At 41.0% G+C, this 26,675-nt stretch overlaps 1 protein-coding gene across 1 annotated transcript in view; it reads left to right on the forward strand.

The window, feature by feature from the left end:
* Positions 1–26,675, forward strand: part of LOC122811013 (synembryn-A-like) — a 1,010,573-nt gene that overhangs the window by 99,689 nt on the left and 884,209 nt on the right. The gene's annotated exons all lie outside the window — the stretch shown is intronic.

A 26,675-nucleotide genomic window follows, 5' to 3' on the forward strand; every position in this document is an offset into this window, starting at 1 on the left:
CTCCCTCTCAATGTACTATCATAATTCATCCAAAGGCCTGGGAATCTTACTTACCAGCAGTTCAGGCTGTACTAGAATCTGTAATGCAGGAAGGCTTGACTGTAAATGATAAGGTGAAAGCCTGTTATTTGGGATACCTTATAGAAAGAGGGGGTGGTAAGACAACAAGTAGAAAAATACAGGATATTTAAAATGGCTTGAGACCACCACTAAAAGACACGTGAAGGATTTTCTTGTTCTAGTTCGGTATTACAGAAAGCTTGTGTCTTAAATTTGTGATTGTTACCTGTCCTTTGGCAGATTTCACAAGAAAAGGAGCTCCTGTCAAGGTCCAATAGTCTCTGAAGGCAGATAAAGCATTTAAACAAAAAAATAATGAGGAAATTTATCTGTGTGGAATATCTAAGATTCCTTATAGTTCAGGGACCTAATGAAAACTGTACTGTAAATATTCCACCTGATAACAGGTGGTAGAAATACTTTCTTTAAAAACTTTCCAATGTATAAATCCACTAATGAAAGTAGGGAAGCACAAGTTAGATCCAATCAAATCGTCTTTATTAGAAACACACAAACAAGTGATCCAAACAGCAGTCGAAAAAACAGAAAACAGACAAAACATTTAATGAACTCAAAAGGCTTCTTTGCTTTCACCCTGTGTTTTAAGAAACAATTTGCCCTGTATAGTGATACATCAGAGGTAGGTTTGTGGAGAGTGCTTTCTCGCTGCATTGAGGGTGAGGAACACATTTAGTGTAATATCAGCAGAAAGGTAAACAATTCAGACAGGCAGTATTCTAGTCTTTTACTATAGAAAGAGAGGGTTACGTAAGAAGTGGGCCTTCTGTTTCCTCAAATGCTTTATTATTTGGTAGGTACATTGATTTGGTAACCATTCATGCCACATTGCAATGGCCATGTTGGCAGGTTGATACCAATCTGAAGTTGGGCCAGTGGGCACTTTCTCTTCAACCCTATCAGTATGAAGTGACCCTTGCACCCAGCCTAGCCATCAAAAATGCAATCCAAAACCCTTGGTTTAATTCTGAAAGGGAAGCAGTTGTTACCTTCTGAGTTTGATAAAGGTGTATGTGCCATTAAATATACCTTAGCATTGGGAAGTCTCCACAGTGTTAGTCATTAAAATGTGTGCATTCACCAGTTAAGATGGTTGTCCAAAACCCTGCAACAGCAAAACAGGAAGTTTGTTGCACATTGGAAGATGAAAAGAGTGAGCTGTAGATGTCCTAAAAGACCCTGGAAGTACAGAGTGCGGCAGCAAATCAGGGGTAACTTGTGGAATATACCTAAAGAAATCACTAGAATTGCAGAGTTGAAATGTGGTCCTGGCTGAGGCCTACAGCCTAGGACTTCTAAAAGACAATATGCTTCCTAGAAAGGCTGTGTAGGACTATAAATAGCTAGTAGAAAGTAGCCAGCAGTACAACTTATTCTAACTCCAAGATTGTGCTACAGTAGGGAAAAGGGAATATTCCCTTATTCTCACTGTACTGCGAACTACAAAAACAAGCTTGCTTGCTGTTCGGTGAACAGGTTTTTCGTGAAAGTACATTTTCGTGAAAACGGACTCGCGGAATTGCCTTTCGGAGAAATGTAAATTCGGTAGGTCAAAGTAGACCCATATATATATATATATATATATATATATATATATATATATATATATGTATATATATATATATAGGGAGGAACTTTATTTTATGTGGCTAGGGAGTTTATTCCACAGCAGTGATATATATATATATATATATATATATATATATATATAAAATTTCTGCAAACATTTGTCAGATTGCAGTGCATCAAGTCACTGCACATCAAAAACGATGACTTGGTTGACATCCTATCGACTCACCTGTCATGGATCCTGTGGGAAGGGTCAGGTCCTGTTCTCATTACTCTTTACAGATAATTAATCAAGGTTCAATGAAGTGTGATCAGTAAGTATCGAGCTGATGAACACCCACCCGATTCTGACTGCAGCCATATGCATGTGTGTGTTTACATACATATATGCGTTCCTGGATCTTCCTTCTTCTTCTTCATCATCCTTGGAGACAAAAATATAAAATTGTAACATCTAAACAAGCTTCAAAACATTCCATTTATTCCCCTGCTACTTCATTCTTTACCACTTTTTAAAAATCTGTATTAAAGTCACCCTCTCACATGCCTTAACTCTGTTTAAGGAAGTTTAAAACTTCCGGTACCCCCCCCCAACCATTGATCTCCTTAGGGACTGCTCTCCTGTTATCATTCATAATGGATTTACATTTCCAGATCCAGTCTGAGCCATCTTTCTCTCCATGTCTGTTCGCCCCTTACTTCGTATTTTCCTTTTTGCGCCATGTTACTTTTGTCCACAACACTCAAAGTAATAAACCTAATACTTTGGAACTTACCATCTGGCTGCCATCCCCTGACCTAGGAATTAACTGGTTTGGCTCCAGTTTTCTGCTGCATCTCTTTTAACTCTCTCTGCAGCTGTCTCATTGACACCTGTGCATTCCAGTACCAATGTCCTGGGCTGTCACTCACTCCTCAACCCTTGTGATGTCAGCAAGGAAAAAGGACACCTCCACTCTCTCACAGTGGTTATCCCCCCAACCATCACCAGTACCCATTGTGCCAGTGGTCTTTCTCTATTGCCTTCCACTGTTTCTTTAGAACTTAGCCTATCCACTATAATACCCTGACCCTACATAACCCCCCACCCAGCATTGCTGCCTGTTACACTAGCCTTACTAAGTTATACATGTTTATTTATTTTGTTTCCAGTTACTTGTTAGCCAGGTATGTCAGCTGGTCCTCATAGCTTTTTCAGACATCACCTGGACCAGAGGACAGGTAACAGTCTAAATAAATGAGTCATAAAAGCAGTAGTGGTTATAAGAAAGTAAATACATACTCTTCCAAATTCATTTTAACAGGTATAATATGGACGGTTTGTTAAAATCATAAATACTTAAGAGAACAGTTTTATATATATATATATATATATATATATATATATATATATATATATATATAAATATACATATGCCCACCTACCAACCCTAACCTTTCCCAGCACCTCTTTTTCTTCTTCTTCTTCTACCCACCCATGTTATATTTCCTTCCCTTCCCTGCTTAAAGACTATTTTTGTTATATTTCTCAGTAACCTGAAGCTTCCGTTTTCACTTTACTTTGTTTTTCATATAGTCTGCACATTGTTATGATTCTCTCAGCATGTCCAAATCCCTGTGGATCTTCTCTCATCCAATTCCCAATCTCCCTCACGTATCCCACTGTACTCACTTGAGGTTACTATTTAACGTGTTTCTGTCGCTAATACATTTCTAAATATAAATGTACTATACTTACATTTTAGTAGCATACTTATAGCTGCAGTCATCATGACATTTAAAAGTTTCCCTTTCACTGATAATATTCCATTAATTTTCTCTTAATTTCTCTACGCACTTGTATTAATATTTCAGCTGCGGTGGTGTTGCTGTGGTAGCGTTGACACCTCACAGTAAGACGTTGTCCTGTTTGATTCTCAGCTAGAGCGTCTACTGTGTGGAGACATGCATGAATGGGCGTACCTTCGTTGAAGGTTGTGTGTCAGGGCTGGAAACTCGGCACGTAAAAGTCTACTGCCAATCATTAGCGGACCAGAGTTCCGCTGTGGTGACCCCTATCTGGGAAAAGCCGAAAGATACAACAACAACAACAACAACTTGTATTCATATTTCACATTCTTACGTTTGTATTTATTAACAACAAGCTTAATTTATGAGTGCTTAACACTAAGCAAGGAGTAGTCTCACAATGTACAGGTTAAATGCTCAGTCAAACAAATAAAAATTTAGGAACTGCACAGTGTGGAACATTTCCTTAGCTGTCAAGGAAGTAGATTCCAAACTTACAGTCACTGGTTGGTGTAGCAAATCCTACTATGCCTCTGGAAAAGGCATTTATTTTGTAATGTTTTGTGAAAGTGTGAACAGAGAACAAGGTAGCTGACACTGAAATGGATATAGTTCCAAGGCCTTGAAAAAAGGTTTCACTAATCTCTGAAGGAATAACACAAGGTAATGGAGAGAGAAAAAAAACATCTTGAAATGGTCTTTTTTGAGGCTGGAAGGCCTAACTTCTTTCCTTCATAAGACTTTAAGAGCTAATCAGATTTTTGGATAGCTTTTTTTAGTCCTTTCTAGATAAAATCTCAGCTGTTTGTGGACATTCAACAAATGAATAATTATTTCTCCTTTATTTTGAGGATTTGGAAAAAAGCCAGAAAGATGGTTGGATTTATTAGAAACAACTCCATAATGACTTTTGGCATAAAAGCAGGGTTAGTTCTGTGGCTTACCCCGTCTTTATAAAAGACTAAAAAGGAGAACACATGGTTCATAGGTAGGTACTAGGCTGTTGGCCCTAGGGCCTATAAATGCCTAGCCAAAAAAGGTACCCTGGCTTTCGCCACCCAAGAAAATTATTTTCCTGTGCCCCTGTCGAGCAGAGCCACAGAAGTGATCCCCGGGGTGAATTTCCTATTTCCCATCCAATCATCAAGGTTTTTCTTGAAGAGTGCTAATGAGGAGCTCTGTTTGACATAGATAGGTAGTCTGTTCCAGAGTATGGAAAGTTTCTGGGACAGGACTCTATCCCTCCAACATGTTCTGTTTATTGTGGTGACAAGGTTTAGGTCCCTACAGCATGTAGCTCGGAGGGATTGGGATTTCTTTAAGTGGAGCATGTCCAACAGCTCTGGGTTTGACATAGCTTTGTATGTTAGGCAGAGATCGCCTCTGAGTAGGCGATATGCGACGGAGTAAAGCTGGAGTTTTTTGAGACGGTCTGCATAGGACATCTGTTTGAGGCCAGTAATCCTCTTTGTGAGATATTTCTGTGGCCTTTCCAGTTGTTGTAGATGTCTTGTGAGGTACATACCAAACAGTGTGTTGTACTCTATAATGGGTCTATTGAGTGATGAGTAGAGGGGAACAATGACCTCTTTTTTTCTGGATGAGAAACCTTTTGTGATGAGGTGTGCCATGTAGAAGAATTTCCTGACCACTGTGGTGATGTGATTATCAAAGGAGAGACTACTGTCCACCTGTGTCCCAAGGTCTCTTATCACACTTTTGTTGTTAAGTAGATTACCGCCTATGTGGTAGTTCATGGGTACAGACTTTTTACCAAAGGGGATGACAATGCACTTTTTCGCATTGAGCTTCAGGCCATGGCTTTGACAGCAGGCATATGTCTCAATGAGGCCCTTTTGTAGGATGTCCACATCATTAGGAGTTTCAATTATGGCTCTTAGTTTGCAGTCATTTGCAAACTTCATTAGCCAAACACCTTCTATGTTAGCCTGTACTTCAGAGAAGTAGATACCAAACAGGAGAGGACCTAGGACTGAACCCTGTGGTACTCCACTTGTCACTGGTCTGAAGTCGGATTTGGAGTCTGCTACTTTCAGACACTAAATCTGACACGCGGGAACTTGTAGTTCAGAAACATTTTTTTATAGAAGTCCAGCCATTAAAAAAAAAATAACTTTTTTCCATGTCAGACATTTTAAGGAAGCCGAGGAAGCGGGATCAAAAGGAGAAAGGGTTAACTTTTCAAGGTCATAGTTCAGGTCCCAAGGAACAGGAGGAGTAGATTTACTGGGAGGTCTGATGTGGAAGCCACCTTTAAGAAACTCATCCCATAACATGAAGAAAGGGTAGGATCCATAAGCAAACAAGGTGAAAAGGGCTGACAAATGCAATTTAATAGATATATATGCTAAAGCCGAGTAGAGCAGCTTACACAGATGTTTGAAGGTAATAGGAGCACCTACTTAGTATGGACCCTGCCCTGTACTGTGGGACCAAATAGAAAATCTTTTCCAGATTGTGTAGCGGGACTTCTTGCCTCCTTTATGACCTGTAGCAAGTCCTCAGAATAAAGGTGCCTGAAAGGAATCAGAAGCCTATCATCCAAACTGTGAGGTTCAGTGTCTTTAGGTTCTGATGAATGATAAATCCTTTTTGTTGTGCGAGCAAGTACACCATGTGTACTTACGATACTTGCCCTTGGTTAGGTGAAGAAAAAGGAGCAGGCGGGAGTGCAAATGCTGTATCGATTAAAACATTGTCACCAAACAATCTTTGTATTGTCTTTCTTAATCTTCAGAAGGATATCTGTGATGATAGGAAAGGGTAGGAAGACATACACGAACTTCCCTTTCCATGGAAGAGAGAAGGCATCCATTCTCCAGGCTTCCTTGCAAGAGACTTTGGTGCAAAAAAAAAAAAGACTGAGCTGTTTGTTCAGAGCAGAGGCAAAGAGATCTGTCTGAGGAGTTCCCAAGTGATGCACAATCTGTAGGAAGGTCTCTCAGTTCAGCATCCATTCATGAGGATTTGCCTTGGATCTGCTCAGGTTGTCTGCTTCTGAATTCTGTTCTGAGGAATAGATACAGCCTGGAGAAAGAGTCTGTGCTGAACTGCAGGGTGCCAGGCTATCACAAGGAGTCTGAAAATGGGTTAAGATTTTCTTACCCCTGTTTCTTGATATACCACATGACTGTGTTATTGTCTGTAAGAATCTGAAGTGGTCCTGGGTCCTAAATGTGATGGGAGTTTGAAGGGCAAATATAGCTTTTATCTCCTGCATGTTTACATGTTTTTTCTAGTCATGTTTGGATCAGATTCCTTGATGGCTGCTTAACAGGCTTACCGTGCCATATGAGAAGCATCTGTTGATGCCTTTTGCTAGGGAGATAGGACAAGAAAAAGAAGCCATGACTGATTGTTATATGATTGATTTACCAGAAAAGTTCCTTTTTTGTGAACTCAAGAAAGCAGTTAGAAAAGATAGAGGATTCCATTTGTGGTTCTACTGAATCTTTGTCATGTGATGTCTGGCATGTGGAGTCACTTGCATCGTGGATACCGTGAAACCCAGGGCTCTCGGAGTCGTTCTTATCGAGGTCATTTGACGGTTTGTCAAGAAAAGAAAATCACTGGTCAGCGACTGAATCTTGTTTTCTGAAGGAAGAAAGGAATGTCATCATTTAACCATCGTTAAGGAGACATCCTAGAAACACCAGAAACTGAGTGTGTTCCGGGTTAGACTTCTTGGTATTCAGAGTAAATCCTAGTTGAATGAAAAGATTGTGAAGTGTAAATCCTGAAGAGAATTTTGCACTGAAGTTGACTGACTTGAGCAATCATGTAGGTGTATATATACCTTGGAACCTGCAGAAAGCAACGACACGAGCTAAGTATTAAAGCTTGTGGCCGTAGCTAAACCAAAAGACAAAGAGGTAACGTCACCTTCCTGAGTTGGGAGGGGGGTGGCTAAGGTGGAGGGAAGAGGAAGTAGGCGATAGTCAGAAGATAGTGTTTTTGTTAGGGAAAGGACCCCTTGGATTCTTTTTAATCATTTCTTTTTGGAAAATTTTTATTTTTTTCTGGGAAGGCTGTTGGGATTTGTGAAAAAAATAGCCCAGACTTGTAGGGATAGTTCATCTGAAATGTGGGGAATGGGAAAAGAAACAATTGTTTAAAGCTTTTCATAATCTTTCCCCTTAGACGTTAGATAATCTAGTAGTATGTATAGAAATGACAGAATTTGGTTATCAAGAATGATGACTATTGGTGATCCACCTGTCGAATACTACATGGCTAATGCTAGTGCTGGACTCACCTCAGCTTCACAGAACTGAAAATGAATGTCCCTTTGCTTCTTCTCCCACCTGAAGCAAAACAATAGCACTAATCCCAAGATGAGAAGTGGGCAAAATGGTTTTTGGTGATCAGCAGTCTTGTTCCAGATGTTACAGGTGTCTGCAAGCTTGTCATAGCCTTCTCCTGGTAAATGCCCTGGATGATAAGGAAAGTATCCCCCCCCCACCCGGCATGCCCACACACACACACACACACACACACACACACACACACACACACACACACACACTGCATATCTTTAGAATGTATGAAAACAATGGAGGATTCGGATCCAACCATCACAGACACAGGGATAGCATGCCAACACTGTACAGCAGGAATCCCAGACATGAACTGAACCAGAGAGGCAAATATTGTGAGGCAGCAGTCCTATTCACTGCACCACTATACCTAAGGTTAAATAGCAAGGTAATGTGGGTAGGGGAGTAAACAACATGCATGCTTATCTAGAGGGGTATATAATAGTATTGTCAAAGTATGCTGTGATCTTTTTGAAAGAGAACGTTGGTACTTGCTGGTATTTTGTTTGGCTTTATTTAAACTGAAGGGAGCTATGGGATGGAGGATCACTGCTAAATATACATTCTCATTAACTGAAGTAATTCATAAGAGCCTCAGGTAAGGTGTGAGAAATATGTAAGGATGGGCTTAAAGTGAGAAGTTCATAATTGCAGGTAGATTCACAGATGCGAATAAACATTTTCAGTTCTCACCAGCATTTTTAAGATTATTAAAAAGAAGTGATTGCCTTTGCTAATAATGCACCAATTTAGCTGCAGGCAAGCACAGTGGCTCTCTGTTTCACAGCTCTGAGGCCGGAGGTTCAAGCCTGACCACCAGTCAGTCAGTTCACTGTATAGTCTGGCTGTTCTCCTTCTGGTTTCCTCCTAGTTCTCCAAAGTATATTGGTTGATTCACTACACTTACTTGTCCATTTACTGTTGCTTTTATGGTCTGGGTCATGTCTGAAAAGAGTTAGAGAAATCCCTACTCAAATGTTTTTACAAACTGTATGTCATATAGTTTTTATTATTAATTAGATGATATTGTAAGAGGCAAAAGGCTTGATTAGTACAGTGTAAAAAAAATTCCAGTCAGAGTTTGAAAAGCTGACTGATACCAAGGGGGTGAGTTTTTTTTTTCTGGAGGAAGCCAAATGAAAATATTTGGTTAGTGACACAAAGTTAGATACTAATTTACCACAGTGGCAAAACTCTTTTGTATAAGTGGTTAGGTGGCACTGCAATGCAGTGTGGTCACCATGTGTATTATGCCACGTAGGTTTTGTATTAATTGCATTGGACTGTTGTGGAAAAAGATGTACTGCCATTTGTTGGTATCATTCACCAAAGAAATTTAATCCAGCTATAAGTTTACACACGTGGGGTTGGGATGTGACTTCAACAATGACAATCATCTAGAACCAAGGATGTTCTTTGTGTTTCACTGTTGCAGTCATCACATTTGGGTTATCCCTGCCAGGGTAGCCCTCGGCCGGCCCGAATGCCAGACGCTTAGTATTTCTGCATCGGTTGCTGTTGCTTCAGGACTGACATCAGGTCGTCAGTAGTATTAAGTAAGGCAGACGATGCCATTACATCAGTTTTTCTTGCTCTAACCTGTCAGGAGCCACCAAGTAGGAGCCGGGTTCTGGTGGAAGAACTCTACTAGTAGAAAGTAAATACCTATATGTCCCTTATAAGGAAAGAGAAGAAAGAGGGGTGGAGGGAGGGAAACCAGGACTGCAACAGTGAATACACTCGAACATCTACATTTATGGTAAGTGTGCACAACTGTACTATGTTCTTCATGTTTCACTGTTGAAGTCATCACATTTGGGTTGATTCCCAAAGCTGAGGGAATGGGTGGAGTTAGTCAAGGAAACTAGGGTCTGGCTAGGATGGCCTGCAAGAGTGCAGAGGCAAACCCTGCCCTGGATTTGGAGAAGAGAGGCAGGTGGTAATGTTTGGTAAAAGTGTGAACAGAAGTCCAGGTGGCAGCCTCCAGGCTGTCCCTGGTGGGGACTCCTCTGAGGAAAGCTGCAGAGGCGGAGGCTGCTCTGGTGGAGTGAGTCCTGACCCCCTTGGAGGGAGGCTTTCCATGTTGTTTGTAGCAGAAATGGATGCAGTGTGCTATCCATTTGGAAATGGTTTGTTTGGAGATTGCTTTGCATTCTGCCCCAGTAGCAAAGCTAACCAGCAATTGATAAGACTTTCTGAAGGATTTTGTCCTGTCTACTTAGAATCTGAGCTGTCTGTGCACATCTAGAGAGTGCAGGATCCTTTCCCCCTTGTTCTGGAGATTAGGAAAAAAGGTGGGCAAATGAATAGATTGGTTGAGAGCCACCCTGGACACCACCTTGGGCATGAAGGATGGGTTAGTTCTGAGGGATACCCTGTCAGCATGGAAGATGATGAAGGGTTTCACAGCCATGAGCGCTTGCAGCTTGGAGATTCTTCTAGCTGAAGTGATGGCCAGAAGGAAAGCTGTCTTCCAGGAGAGAAATTTTAGCTCTGCAGAAGAAGCTGATTCCCAAGCTGGAGTTGGTGTTCTTCTGGGTGGCCTCAAGTTGCTAGCCCCTCTTAGGAACTGTTTGATCAAAAGGTATGAGAAAAGGGGCTGCTCAGTGGGGAAATGAGCAGAGATAGCAGAATTTTTATAGAGGAGAAAGAGAGGCCACTGTGTAGTAGGTCAGCTAAGTAATCCAGGATGAGAGGGAGGGAGGGCTGTGCCATATTGGCTCCTTTAGCCTGGATCCGGGTGCAGAACCTTTTCTATTTGTCAGCATAAGACTTTCTGGTGCTAGGACGTCTGGCCTCATGGATAACATCCAGAACCTGTTTACTGAGGATGGTAGATTGATCCGGGGATAAGGAATAAGCCAAGTTGCCAAATTGAGTGTCTGCAATTGGGGATGCATGAATTCCCCTTCCCTCTGGATCAGGAGGTTTGGAATCTGAGGAAGATTCCATGGTGGCAGTGGGGACAGGCTGCACAGAAAGGGGTACCAGTGCTGGCGGGGCCAGTCTGGAGCTATAAGAATTGTCCTTGTTTTTTCCTTTTTTTATTTTGAGCAGTGCCCTGGGGATGAGAGGTAGTGGAGGAAAGGCATAGACCGCTAGATTGACCCAGGGGAAGGACAGAGCATCCACTTTCCAAACCATGCAGTGATGCTCCCTGGTGTAGAATTTGCTGAGCTGATGGTTGGTGTGGGAGGCAAAGAGGTCGACCTTCGGGGTGCCCCATTTCTGAGTTATTGGGGTGAAGCTTCTTCTGCTGAGCTGCCACTCGTGTGGGTCCAGAAGATTTCTGCTTCAAATGTGATGACTGCAACAGTGAATACACTCAAACATCTACATTTATGGTAAGTGTACACAGCTGTACTTTCACACCACCGGCTGACTAGCCCTGCCACAGTTACTTGCATGTACATTCACACTTATGGCCAGTTTATTGCATACACTTCATCTACTGGATGTCTTTAGAATGTGGGAGGAAACTGGGGCACCCGGAGGAAACCCAGGCAAACATAGGGCGGACATGTAGACCACACAGAAGATGCAACCCAGCCAAGTATCAAACCGGAGAACCTCTTGCTGTAAGGCAACAATGCTATCCAGTGCGCCACTGTACTGCCCTCAAACATTCATACTTTTGACATTTTAATGTCAAAGAATAGACATTTTGAATTTATTTCATTTTATTTTATTCTGTCCCTCTTTGCTAGAACTGTATAGATTTTATGAATGTAGAACACGCACACATACAGATAGACACTCACACACAATGCAAATTATGTTGTACTCTTAGAAGTGTGTGAGTAGGATGCTCCCACATTACAGACAAACCTTGTTAATCCATCCTGTCATCAATTAGTTCCAGTTCTATGTTCAACAAGTTTGACTTTGAACAAAAAAAGATTCAAATTATTCCCCTGCAAATGATTGCATAATAACAATATCACGTGAGAACCCCTACACCATTTCTTAGAACATCTTATGTTCATAATAGTATTCACTGCTGCAGTTCTCATATTTGAGATATTCTATGTATAATCCAAACCACTGCCAGGCCATCTTGCAGAGCTTTGTCATGACCCAGGGCTTCAGCCAAAGGCATAGCTGGGTGGTGCGAAACGGTCAGCCATCCTAGGTGTAAGATGACATCAGGGGACTTGAACTTTATTACCAGAATTCAGTTTCTGAATACCAGTAATGTATTTGTGGATGTGCTTTAGTACTGCCTGGGTGGTTTGGTTCATTGTCAGCTTTCAGAAATGAATGCCGATAATGCATTTTTGGTCAGGGTCGAAGTGCTGAGCACTGTTAACTGTAGAAAGCTTGCTTGTTACACATTTAGCTAGGAGTTCACTACAGTCTAAAGTCAAGAACGTTGTTTTGATAAATCAACCTGAAGTGGAGGTGCCAGTACAAAGAAGCGTGTTAGTAGCACACCAGGTATCATACTTGCCTTTGTTGCCGAAGTCTGTGGGTTCTACTCCAACACCATGTAGATGGAGTGCTGCTATTGCAATGCCCTTTAAGGGGGAAAGGAGGTGCTGTACTCCTGAGTGTGCCTCCTTTGGATAAAATGTCTAGTAACTATAGATCTATATTACCAATTTACACCAGGCTTGGCACCCATGTCTCTTGTGGACAGAGGTAGCTTATAAATGCCTGGCCCTTAATATCCTAATTGGATACAGGACATCATTATTTTTTTTTCGGGAAAACTTGGCTCAGCTTAGAAAGCCCCCACCATGGGTTATTAACCTAGTAACAGTCTATGAATCTATAAATGGCCCTGTGTGTCAGAAGCGCTAATTATACTTCTGGCTTCAGTGGATGTCTTCCCACTAAGGCATATGTACATCAGTAGTATCAAGGGCGCAGCTACCAATACCATCTTCAGATCTTTCTTACCATGCAGTGTCAGTAGGTATTTGTGTTACACACAACTTGGTCTGCTGAACACACTACCTACAGCAGCCAGATAAGTCCTCCAGAGATGATTGTTTTTTCTTATTTTATATTTTTCTACACTGATTAGCTAAAGTATGATTTCTCATTTTGATTACAGTTCTGAGTAGTATTTTGTTAAAGTTAATAGTTGCATGTTATAAAGAAAATAAATCCCCATGAGGATTTTCATAATAGGAGTCTGTTCTGTCTTCCCTAAGCCACAGCATGACTTCCTGTGTGCTATATGCTTCTTTCTTCCCGAGGAAATCCATCTTTTACTTCAATGTCCCTAGGAGTTTACATCCAAAAAGTGGGTGCAAACCTCATTCTTAAACATTATCACTTCTGTCAAAGCCGCTGACGGCCTCCTGATAAAGAAAAAACTTACAGATAAGAAGGAGAAGCACATTGGATGACTTGGGTTTCCCTAGCTCAGGTGGCTGTGCACATGAAGACATGCTTTCACTGCCTGCTCAGTCAGTTTCAGCCAGGATCCCTGTCAGAACCACTGTGCAAGCCGTCAGTTTTTCATGTGTCCTCATGCACCAATCTGTCTGACATTCCTGTGGAGACAGGAGGCCCTAGAGGTTCATAAAGCTGTATTCTGATTGAGGATTAGAAGGCAGAATCCCCAGAGTCCTACCTTGTGAAGAGGTTTCCCCTGATTGCATTGAGGTTATGGCTCCCCACCCATGACCCAGGGCCATAAGGTTGACTGCTTCTGATCTGGTAAGGCACAAAGCACTAAATCACAAATTTGTGGCTGCCAGCTTGAATAGGTGTAGGTCCGGCAATGCCTATTCCCATACCATTTCCTAGGCTTCTACTGACTACCTTGTCCAGTTAGCAGAGTCCTGCATGGCAAAAATGCCAGACTTGGATATTCATGAGGTGTCTGTGGCCCCTTCTAAAAAAGAAGTCTGGATACTTCCCAGGAGGATCTTGATTCCTGTGAGTGAAAGGCAGATAAACTGGCATATGTGAGCCACATCCCATCTGTTAAACCCTATGACTCTGACATTAAAGAGACCCTATATACTGTTTCTCCACTAAAGGATTTTTCCTTTGAAGGGACATTTCACAAGATGAATTAAGTTTTCCAGTGGGAAACTAAAGAATATTCTGATGCTTAGCAGAGAAATAGAAAGCATATGGGCTTGCCTGAACCTAGACCTCTAGCTGTTCCTCCAGTAATGGATGTTCTAGAAGATGTGTTCAGTAATGCATCTTTGAAGCCCACCTCCCTTCCTTCTGCTCCATTTCTAAAGAACAAGAATTCCCATAAGAATCTTTATAGGGACATTTTGGCTGATCTAGATGCCACATCTCTGGATCTCAACAAGTGAGTAACCTTTCCTCTGACCAGGAATCATATTCCCAAGAATAAGGAGAGCAGACCTCTCAGGAAGTTTGTGAAAAGAACTTTACACCTCTATTATCCTTTCTTTCAGAGCTTTTTCTTTATTTCTTCCTTCCTTCCTTTTTTCTTTCAGAAATTTAAACTCAGTGTCACATGCTTTCCCATCAGCAATCTCTGCTGGTGAAGATATGGGCAATGCAGAGGGGATTCAAGCTTGTTATCTGAAACAAGAGATGCTCTACCCCTTTCACTTTTCTTTCTAGGTTGCCAAATAATCAAAAGTGTATGGCTAGGATGGTGTGGATACATCATGCAGGGTTGGAGACATGCCTTGCTGAAGACAATGCCCCTAACAAAGAATGTAAAAACAGAATAAGGATCTCTTCTTTGGACGTCTTGCTCAGGAACTTTTCAAAAAGATTACTTAATCTGTAAGACAACTCTTTCAATCCCAGGTTCCTCAACGCAGAAGGAATTTCTTCAGCAAATACCAGGCCTGGTCACCCTAGATGCTAGACCTGGCAAATGGAAGACATGAGTAGTTCAGAAAGTATAGCAAGCTAGGCCCAGAGATAAGCAGATGAACCCCCAGAGCCAAGACTCAGAGAAAGATTAGCCATGACTCAGCCAAGCTTCTCCCTCAGTTACCCTGTGTAAGGCCACCCCTACCCATTCCCCTATCCCCACCAACTCTTTATCATTCCTCAGAAAAAAGTTGGAGGGCATTTGTCTTTCTTTATAAAAAAACTGGGAAGAAATGGCACAGTCCCAGTGTGTACTAAATATCATTCAAAGACATTAGAAGTTGCAATTCCAAAATATTTGAAAGTTCAGAACTATATTATCAGGCCCAGAAGATCAGCTGTTCTTCATAGGTGCAGGAATTCAAGAAAGGATGCAGTGCATGCATATAGAAAGGGTTCATCTAGGCAAGGAAGGAAGGGCAAGGGGTCTATTCAAAACTTTTTTAATTCAAAGGAAGGATGATCATTGGAGACCTATTCTTGACATTTCTTAATTAAACAAATTCAGCAGGGTTCCAACAATTCCCTGCTAGTGCTTGTATGATCACACTAGATCTGCAGGATCCCTCCCTTCAATCCCCATTGTTAGAAAGCACAGACAGTTTGTCAGATTTGCAGCAGTGGAGATCATGTAGCAGTTCCCTTCCTTAACCTTCATCTTGTCTGCTGAACCCAGTGTGTTTAGAAAATTCTTCAGTGATTACTGATTGCAGGGCAAAAGGAATCACAATGTACCCCAGTCTGGAAGATCGCCTGATCATGGCAAACCCCTGCAAGGCATTATCAAGGATATGGAGTTCAGCCTAACTTGCTTTAGGAATCTGGGGCTCAGAGTCAACAAGGAAAAGTCTTATCAAAACCTCTCAAAGAAACTAGTCGTCTTGGGGGCCTGTCTGGACACCAGCATGAACAAAGTCTTCCTTCCACAGGACATGAGGCAGCATCAGTGGTGATGATATCAGCATACTCATTCCTTAGAGACCAAAATGCACATTCTTCCCTGTATCAGAAGGAAATTCTCCTGGTGGATTCAGCAGTATGCCCGGGGAATGTTCTTAAGGACACCACAGCCTACAATGACATTGACCACAGATTCTTGTGACCTGGACAAGGGACCCATGTGAGAGCCCTTCAATTTCAAACTACCTGGGAGGATAAAATGAACGGGCGGCACAGTGGTGCAGTGGTTAACGTTGTCGCCTCACAGCAAGAGGTTCTCTGGTTCGATTCTCTGCTGGGGTGCCTTCTGTGTGGAGTTTGCATGTTCTCCCTGTGTTCACGTGGGTTTCCTCCGGGTACTCCGGTTTCCTCCCACATTCCAAAGACATGCATCTGGAGCATTTCTCCCCGGGCCTCCGCTGAAAACAGGCTCTGTGGAACCTAGCCAGACTTTCCCGGTCAACAAATGTTAAATAAAAATAAATAAAAAATAAAAAAAATAATGAGGGAAAGAATACATAAACATAAAAAAATGGTGGCAGTCACTCTTGCCCTGAAATCTTTCAATCCTACACCAAAGCAGGGCATTTTTAGGTGAAGACAGACAATACAACTAGAATGTAGTACATAAACACAGGGAGGGATACATTCTTATCTGCTATGCAGGCAAGCCATGTAGCCTGAGAGTTCGTTTTGAAGGCAGGTGTGGCTCTTACTGTAGCCTATATGCCCTCTCTGAGGAATCTGAGTGTGGATGGCCTGGCAGATCCCAAATAGACCCCTCCCAATAAGTAGATACTTATCAGGGACATCTTTCTCTATCTGATCAGGGTGTGGAGAGTACAGGAAATAGACCTGTTTTCCTCCCATCTAAGCAAGCAACTAAGAAAGTTCTGTGGTAGAACAGCAACTCCAGAAGCATGGAAACTGAAAGCCATCTCCCTGAACTGGCCAGATCTTTTCCAGTCTGTTTTTCTTCCAGTTCCCTTCATCCCCAGGTTACTGATCAAAATAAAGGGGAAAAAAGACCATATGTAATTGTTATAGCACCATCTGACCAAGATAACACTGGTTTCCTCTGTTGAGCAGCACTTCAAGAGGAAGGTGCAAGGTGCTGACTCAGTGTACAGACCTCCTGACAAAAAACAGGGGTTCCCTGCTACACACAAACCAGGCTACTGGAAGGCTAACAGCTTGAATGACCTTGCCTCGATAGCAGGTAGTCGCAAGTATTCTGAAGATATGCAAAATATTATGAAGGGACTAGGAAATCTAGCAGAAGAAAAATCATACCTAGCAAAATAGAAAAGTTTCTTCTTTCGATGCTAATCCATGGACCTTGATGCAGTGAATGCTAAAGCAGCTAAGATTCTGAAATATCTGTCAGACTGTTACAAACCAAGTTCAGCTAGCATCTCTATAAAGCTGCACGCTTCTGCTATTTCACCCTTTCTTGCAGTGGATACCTCTCTCTGCTCCACATATTGGTTAAACAGTTCCTCAAGGGGAACAGTCATCTTAAATCATCATAAGATATGAGCCATGTGTTACAAAACCTGACCTCATACCTTTCATAAGTTCATAGGCAAATACTAGGCTATCAGTATGCAGACTGTTAAATTCTACCAAATAAACAGAGGTCAGAATCAAACCCTGTACTTTGTATCTGTGGGGTAAATGCCTTAACCATTATAGCAATCCTTCCCCCCTTTCTGAATAAACTACTTCATCCTCCCTCCAACACCTGTCTTGGGAGATGCTGTTTGACTTCGGCACTCCAAGCATTGATGTGTAAAGAAACTTCCTGGTCTTCCATCAAGACAGGGTATTTTTATTTTATTTATTTATTTTACATTTGTTAACCGGGAAATCCCGACTTGGAACGAAGCCAATTTTCAGTGGAGGCCTGGGGAGAAACGCTCCAGATACATGTCTTTGTAACGTGGGAGGAAACCAGAGCACCAGAAGGAAACCCACACGCAGGGAGGACATGCAGACTCCACACAGAAGGCACCCCAGCTGAGAATCAGACTGAGAACCTCTTGCTGTGAGGTTAAAATGCTACCGCTGCACCACAGCACCGTCCAAGTATCAGGTATCCCTGTGTACAAACCCCACTTTGATATCCAAAGGGGCATCCAAAATGTCCTACCTAAATTAGACCATTTATCTACCATTTTTCTTTCCAAAGCAGCAGAATTCTGCAGAAGGAACTCTGCATTCTTTTGGTATGCACAGACAGCTGAGATTTTTCCTGCACAGAGTGAATGAGTTCAGAAAATCTGATAAGCTATTTGTCACTCATGCAAAAAGATAAGAGACTGAACCTGTTGACAAGGCAGTGTTTTCAAAATGGCTGACTGCTGTGTTTTCTTTCATTGCTCACACAACGGTAGGCCTAGTATAGGCAAGATTAGTGCCCACTCCACTACAGCTTTCTTTAGGGGGTTAGTACTAAGGCTATGCGTTAAGTAACTACTTGGTCAATTCTGCACACCTTCTCCTAACACAACAATCAAAATGCGACCTCTAGGGACAAGGCAGAGTTTGCTTCTGATATCCTGCAAGATCTCATATCCAAAAAACATTCATCCTCCTACCTAGAACATTATGCTTTGGGAATCTTCTAAATATGAGGAACAGTGAATGTTGGAATGACCACAGTACACTAGTGTTGGGAAATGACCATAGCTAGACATGTTGAAGTAGATTCACTGTTTCACTCCAGGTACCCATTTTCCATCCCCCAGCTGACTTTCTCCTATCCTCCTTCCCTCAGCTAACCTTCTCCATCCTCCTTCTCCCAGCTGACCTTCTGCGGCTGGCCTTCCCCATGCTCCTTCCCTCAGTTGATCTTCCCTATCCTCCTTCCCCAGCTGACCTTCCCCGATCCTCCTTCCTCCAGCTGACCTTCCCCGATCCTCCTTTTCCCAGTTAGCCTTCCCCGATCCTCCTTTTCCCAGCTGGCCTTCCTCGATCCTCCTTTTCCCAGCTGGCCTTCCCTGATCCTCCTTTTCCCAGCTGGCCTTCCCCAGCTGGCCTTCCCCATGCTGCTTCCCTCAGTTGACCTTCCCTAGCCTCCAGCTGGCCTTTCCCCAGCCTCCTTCCACCAGTAGGCCTACCCCCATCCTCCCCAGCTGACCTTGTTTCTGTTTCGCCTATGGGTTTAGAGTGGCCCCTAGTTCCCATTCAATACATTTCCTCTCATTTCTCCACCAGGTCTCTTTCTGTCCTTTGTCTACTGTCTAGAGAGGATGATTGCAGTCCTTTGTGGTGACCTGGAGCTATTGGGACTATACCATCTATTTTACTAGGTTTCTGGCATCAACGTCTTTTCCATGATGATTGTGGGTGCAAGAAAGATCTTTACATCCTTTATACCACTGATATACTTCTGCCTTCGTGTGGGAGAGTACTGGTCAAGCTCTCAGAAGGCTAATGCTCTGAAATACAGACTTGCCAGGAGCTGCCTGCATGCAGAATATCCCATATATGAGGACTGAAACAATCTACTTGCATTTCTACATTGGGGAATTTGTAACAAAGCTGTACTTTCATTTGCCTCTTACTGTGCAAACTGTACCTCCCTCTTAGTATGATAATATTAAAATAAGTGTCAACCAAGATATCTGAAGAATTCCTGATTCCTACAGCATTTCTGGTCATATCTCATCCTGTGTCACAGCCTTGCCAAAACAAATGTGTCATATGACAACAGTGACCTCACCTTCTGCTACTGCTTCCTCTGTGGATACCACATGTGCCGGATTTAGAAATTTCTCAAAGTGTTCCTTTCACTTGTTAACTGTGTTTTTATTAATGATTGGCATTTCCCTGGTCATGCTGATGATAGCCTATCATTGTCCTTCCTTTCCCCCAAAGTTCATTCTCCATGGCCTTGCTCTACCCTTCATCACCAAATGTATTGCTTTATAGACTACCCTCACTTCTTCCTTCCTGGTTTCTCTGCACTTATTAGACATATTGGGAGTATCCCCCTGTTACCGCTGCATGGAAGACCACAGGCTTTTCATTGTTGCTCAGCCCAGGTATACATGATAAGCTTTTCCAAAAGTGAAAGTTGAACATCCTACACAGATGCATTGGGTAGTCACCCCCAGGATGCTCTGTCTTTCCTTTGTCTATGCAAACACTGCTGCAGCTGTCTGACCAAGTTCGTCACCAAGAGTGATCCTTAGTCAGATTAGCAGAAGTCAGTTTGACCTAAGGTGATTTGGTTTTATGTACAGTGATGAGCATCCTTCTGCTTGAAGATGGTGTTTTTCTTAGGCAATCATAGTGATGCCAAATTCGGATGAGGCCAGCCTTTCCTCCCACTCATGCTTTTCCACGTCCCTTCATTATTGCCACTGTGAGGGTTGATGTCTCCAGGTAGAACTACTGCCTTAAGTAAGTTGTATCTGCTCAGGTACTGCACCATCAGCTTTTAAAAAGGCTTAATCTCAATAGCTGTTAGTGACATGTGCACAATCAGCACTTGTGCACAACCAGGAGACAGACTTTCCTTTCTGTAGCTCTCAGTCACATTAAGATGACCATCTCATCTACTGACACAAATCCCAACTCTGTGGCATACAGCTGGAGACTTGTGAGATTCCCCACACCTGTCCAGGGCCTATCATCTTGATTAGCTGCAGAGTAAGAGAGTGCTCACTCCTGCTCAAACAGTCTATTCCTGAATCAGTTCTTTGTAGAAGTAAGAACTCAGAATCTCTTTTTTTTAAGCAGTAAGAAATGCTAGTATGCTGAATGTATGTAGCAGCAGCAAGAAGTCAGATTTTTAACTGTGGAAAAACATAGCTAGTTATTATAATGAGTCAGTATTTAACAGTGTGTGTGTTTCTTTCTGTGTGTGCATGCATACCTTATAGGTGATGTTGCAGCCACTACAACTTTGTATCTACATTGTAATTACTTCCCTTGGGATATCTCATTGCATCTAGAAGACTTGCAGCATGTTCTGCTTTAGGCATATGCTGTGTAGATACACACGCAACTGTGGTGACATTCTGTCATTTCAAGCAGTACATAAAGACACATAAATCTTGTCCACAGTTTGGTGTGCTAGTATTTTAATCTGTTGTGCAAAAGTACAGTACCTTGCAGACACAATATGCCTTTACTATGAATCATTTGAATTGTTGTTTGCACTGCTTTGTCATTTTGCAGAGTAGTACAGAGAGAGAAGTTTGTGAATTGGTATTGAGTTCTGTCCCGCAGACATGTTTAATTTCTTTAATCCCATTTTCATAGTGTTTGCAAACTGGGCAAGTCTTTTAAGTACATCAATGTTTCTGGCTCCTCTGGGAAACTAGGAACTCGTCCCTTTTGAGTTTTACCCTTTTTAATTCATTCCCTCAGTGCTACACTTTTTGAGTGTGTAACTTTAACTCCCAGTGGGTGTGGTTTGAGCCTTTAAAAAATGAAGTTATCACCTTAAAGCTCTAACAAATACTCATTGACAGAGGTCAAATATCAACGGAGCTGTGCCTGCCATCATGTATGCTTCGAGATAAAATATTTTGATGCTGTGTATGTAGCACAGTTTTGGAATTATTAATGTGAATATGAACAAGCAATATTTGATGCCTAGAGGCACAGTACGAGGTAATTGCAGAAACACCTGGAGGTGCACTCAGCTGTAATGAATTAAATAAATATATATATGATGTAAACAAGCATGGTCTTTCTCACTAGTAATGGGTAGCTAATCAGCTGGTATGTGTTTGTATTTTTGAAACAACAATACAATATGTAGGGTACATGTACATCATTCAGCAAACATCATAGACTTTATTGTCCAGCTGTTAGCTTTTAGTATCTTGTCATTTTTTAGTACCTTACTGTTTTGAATTTGATACTGAAGGATTAATTTTGAGTAACTCGTCTTTCCTATTTCTTTAAAAGATGTAATAAGTTTTACAGAACTTCTTAAATCAAGATAACAGTAAATAATTACAGCAAATACATGGTGCCAGTTTGCAGAAACCTTCTTCTAATTATACACTGAAAAGAGAGTTACGAACTTTCAAAAATCATGAGAACTATCATAAGTGAGCACTTTCATTTACATCAGGGGTGTCCAACCTTTTGGCTTGCCGGGGCCGCATTGAGTGAACAGAAATTGTCTTGGGGCCACATATAAAATATATCATATAGTTAACTCTTTCGCTACCACGGGAGACCAAAGTCAACCTCCTGGCTGTACCGTAGGTGTATTCAAACAATTAATACATGTAATAAATGCCTAATATTTGCCTTAGAATTCTAATTCTCATTCTGATTGTAATTCTCTAATCTGACAGTTAACTCTAACATCTTAGTTAATATATAGATTTTTTTTTTTTTACAAATAAACAGATATTCACTACAGCACTAGCATTTCTCACGGGGAAAACCACTCCAGCAGTCCATCTACATACAGTGTCAACATTTGCAGTCCTACAATACTATAATCCACACAAATAAGCCAACAAATTTGCAATAAAGTAAATAATTCACATTACTGACTTAATAAAACAATTCTGAATAAGCTACAAGAGGGTCTCACCCAAACAAATGACTGGTGCCAGAAACATGGCCTCAAGCTAAATGCCAAAAAATGCGCAATCATCCCCTTTGAGTGATGTCCCTACAAATTATCACATTAATAACAATGTTGTAAGCACGCAATCAGTCGTGAGGTGCTTGGGCACCCAGGTTGATAGAAATTTGACTTTTGACCACCACGTTGTCTCTGTTGTATGGAAAGCTTTTTACATGGCCCACCTCATTAGTAAGAGTATCTCATCTAGGGACAAGAAGGTCATAACATCCCCATATTCTTCCTTTACAAGAGCAATTACTGAGTGCAACACCCCTTTTGGCACGTGCCTCAGCAAAACACCCTGCCAAAAGAAAGACTACAACCATTTCTGACAAAAAAGGTCAAAGGACTGAGTTCACTTAGTTATCCAAACAGACTAAAAAGCTTCTTGCTTTCCTCTGTCTCTCACTGGCCCCTATACATTTCATCACTGGCTTGCTTTCCAGGCTAAGAAAGATCCTGCCTTAATGGACTTTCTCCACCTCAGAAATACTGGTTATATTTAAAACAGTCACTACAAAGACCACAGCCTTCACTGCAACTTAAACAAGCCACTTTGTATGGACAGGTTCTTGACACAAAAACTTTCAACTTCTGTAAAAATCTCCTCTCATTATCAAACAATGTAGTTCAACAACACTACAACTGGATGTATAGCCATGAATGTACTCCTTAAGTAAGTAAGTAGCATAGCCTTCATCAAACCGGAAGGAAAATCCACATACTAAACTTTCCCAGCTGGATGGCTAAGATCTAATATTGGTTACTCAAGTCTACTTGTCTAAGAAGATGGGCCTATTTAACTAAGAATTCCATTTGCAAAAATATATTCAGTATACATATTAAATCTCTCTCTCTTATACACACACACAGAGAAAAGGAGCCCCTACTTATAAAATAGGCAACCTCGGTAATCACATGACACAGTCTCACTGATTGAAATTGTCTGGAAGTCAAAATATATCTAAAAAAAAATCATAATAGAAATGGATTCATCCATGTAATTTCCCACCACCAAAAGAACCATCAATAAATCAACAAACAACTGCTCAGCAAAAATTAAATCAATAAGAAATCTATAAACTCTCTAAGATCATACTACATACTGGAGTAAACATATAACTTCCCTCCAATCTAAAGCCATTTGACATTCAGACATTTTAATTTGTGCAGAAGTTATTCACAGACTGACCGTTTACTAAGCTGTAATGCTGACCATCGCTTTTGAAAAAAACAAATTCCCACACTTTGTCAATAGCTCAAAGTGAAGAAAGGATTACTTTTTTTTATTTATTATGTATTTATTTAATTTTGGAAAACATCTTTAAAACTGTTAAATTGATCACACACCCAGAAACACAGAAAAGTTATTGTGATAAGTAAACCACAGACTGCTGCAAGAAATCAGTCACAGTATACTATGCTTACGTCCGAACCAATGAAGCATACCTGTCAATTCCAAAAGAATTAAAGTAGCATAATAAGAAAGTTATTTGCAAGGTTACATGGCAGCTTATATTGGAAATAAGTGGAGATATTAAAAACACTGTTTCTCATAATTATGCTGAAAAGTCTTCCAAGGTAAATACAACCTTCTGATTTAGCATAGAACCATACCTCTCAACCTTAGAGCAAGAATTCTGGACAAAGCGAAAAATAAAATTGGAACACAGGCCCAAAAATAGTTATGCATCACAGACACCATTGAAACAAGTGTAGCTGCAAACATTATACATCACGTATAATGTTTCTATCCCATTATTGTCAGTTAAACAGTATACGGCTCATTCAATCCTGCCTTCTTTTACAACAAAGAAAACCATACTTTGAAATGACAAATCCATTAAAAATAATAAAACACATTGGCTCCGCATCCTGCAACTTCCTACCTGCAAACAACCACAGAGCTTTCACTGAAACTAAGTCTGCTTATTTCCACAGAATGACAGCTCTCCCTAATTAAGTCTAATGGTATACAATCTACCAGGATCTGGACTACTGAAATAAATTAAATTATGGCCTGTAAATTGCAAGTGCACTTTGTTTAATTAAACTACATTTCAAAGCCCCCTTGCTGTATTTTTTCAGTAACATCCCCATATCCATTTCCAGGTTACTTTACAAGACATTGGCAGTGGTAGACTTAGCATCCTCCAGATCCCTACAGGACCACACTCATACTGTTAACATTGTCCATTAAATGTAAATATCCATCCACTGTAAATGGCAAGAAGCTATGTCTTAAAAAAATCTATTTTGGCATTCCTAGAACCAAGGGAGCCCGCAGGATTTTTTGCAGGGGGGTGCAAACCCAGAGCCCCACCCACATAGCTTACCCCGCCCCCTGCTAACACAGCCCCACCCAAGTCCACCCACCCCAAGCCCCGCCCACACAGCCATTCCAGTGTCCCATTACTTGGCTATTTCTCCCCATTTACTGTAGACACTGTTCAAATCTGTGTGCATACTGTTTTATGCTTTAGTTCTACAATGATTACAGGCAGTTGGATTTAATTTACAACTTTTATTTCAAACATTATAGCCCAAACACTGAGACATTTACTAAACCTAAACAAAGCAATAGTCTTACAATGAAAACAGACTTGGCATTAAAGCTTCTCTACTTTTGAAACTCACATTCAATGAAACAGCATTGAAACCCACATTGAAAGAAAATGCATCTGGCCAGTGGCAGGTTATTTACCTTTGAACTGTTTTCAAGCAATAGGCATTTACAACTTTTATTTCAAACATTATAGCCCAAACACTGAGACATTTACTAAACCTAAACAAAGCAATAGTCTTACAATGAAAACAGACTTGGCATTAAAGCTTCTCTACTTTTGAAACTCACATTCAATGAAACAGCATTGAAACCCACATTCAAAGAAAATGCATCTGGCCAGTGGCAGGTTATTTACCGAACTGTTTTCAAGCAATAGGCTCCTTGCACACCAAGTTAGGGCCATGCAAAAGTTATTTGATTTACCTGATTGTATTAATTATAATATATAATTGAATTATATCCCTTGTATTATACAGCAGCACTTGTTTGAGTGACTCTGCTGAAGTAAAAGTAATCTGAATAATTCCACATTAAAGATATCTGAAACTAATGAAGATGTTGTTGCTAGAAAACAACTGTATATTTCAGTGTTTCATCTACAAATTCAGTGTCTGTTGCTGTCAAAGAATAAATTGCCTATGTTAAATTAAAAAATGGTAAGCTGGTATATTGCAATAGAAAATGGATGACAAGCTGAAAAACAGGTTCATAGTTATTAGGCATCTCATCCAAAGGAGGACATCCTGAGGACTGCAGCATACAAATGTATATGCTGTAGGAATAGAACCTCAAGCCTTTACATTAAGATGCAAGTATTCTACTTGTGGTGCTACTAACATAGCTTTAAAACTTTATACCACAATAGAGATACCATTTGCTAAACAAAACAGCTGCACATTGTAAATAGACTTGGCATGAGCAGCAGTGAACTTAGCTTCCCTTAAAACTCACAGTTCCTTGAAAATGCACTTGAAAATTCCACCTGTTAACTCTAACTTGGGCATTTCACTTTCTCACAAACATACCACACCCCTCAAGGCCTCAACCTTAGTGCAAGAAATCTGGACAAAGCCTAAAATAAATAGGGACATATTATAAATATGGCTCTCAGAAACTTAGAAAATTGCAAGAGTAAAAGGATTTATGTTGGTATGCATTTTTCTAAATGACATGACATCTAAAACTGAAATGTCTCATTTAGCAACTGCAATCCTTTTTAGGAGGAATATGGGGCAAAAATCTGGACAGCTGAGGGGTATGCTACCTCCCTCTTATACACACACCAAATAATTATGGTCAGACAAATTAGTTCTGGGAAGGTTACACTGAACGGCACCGTGCTTGAGCTGAAGTGGGTGAAATCCTGGTAGCCAGTGATAACTGATCTGCAGCTAAGCAATGTGGAGCATTAAAGCATTTTTAGCAGAGCATTGTTTCATCACTACCTATTGTGTTTGCAGATAAGCTGTAGTTATTTTAAACATTTGCCTTTTTTGATTACTACAGAGTACATTTACCCACCAGAGCTATTGGGTTTTGACTTCAGTGTGGAGCTAGTTGTTGCAGGGCTTGGCTTTTAAGTAAGGTAGCAATGCTTATTTACCATATACCATTAAAGCCACTCTGACCCAACTACAAGTGTACTAACACACAGACACTGCTATAAGACACTGGTCTGCAATAAAATGTAATGAGCTTCTGAAAATACCGTAATCCTGTCCTTTTATTACAATGAATATAAAATACTTCGAAATAAGGTAAAAAAGCTCATAATCTTCGACCGACAAAACTACTTTTCCACACTTCAAAATAATAAAATCAAACCCTCAGAAATTTTGGAAAGGTATCTCTACTTTACTTAACCCCAGCAAACCAGATACCCCTACCCCAGACCCAAACGCTCCTGACCAAGACTTGGCTACCCAATTTAACTCTTTTCATTGAATCCATTTCCAAATTAACGTCA

Source organism: Protopterus annectens, chromosome 9.part0 (assembly GCF_019279795.1).
Source record: "Protopterus annectens isolate FY-2018-M chromosome 9.part0, PAN1.0, whole genome shotgun sequence".
In the NCBI taxonomy this organism is placed as follows: Eukaryota; Metazoa; Chordata; order Ceratodontiformes; family Protopteridae; genus Protopterus; species Protopterus annectens.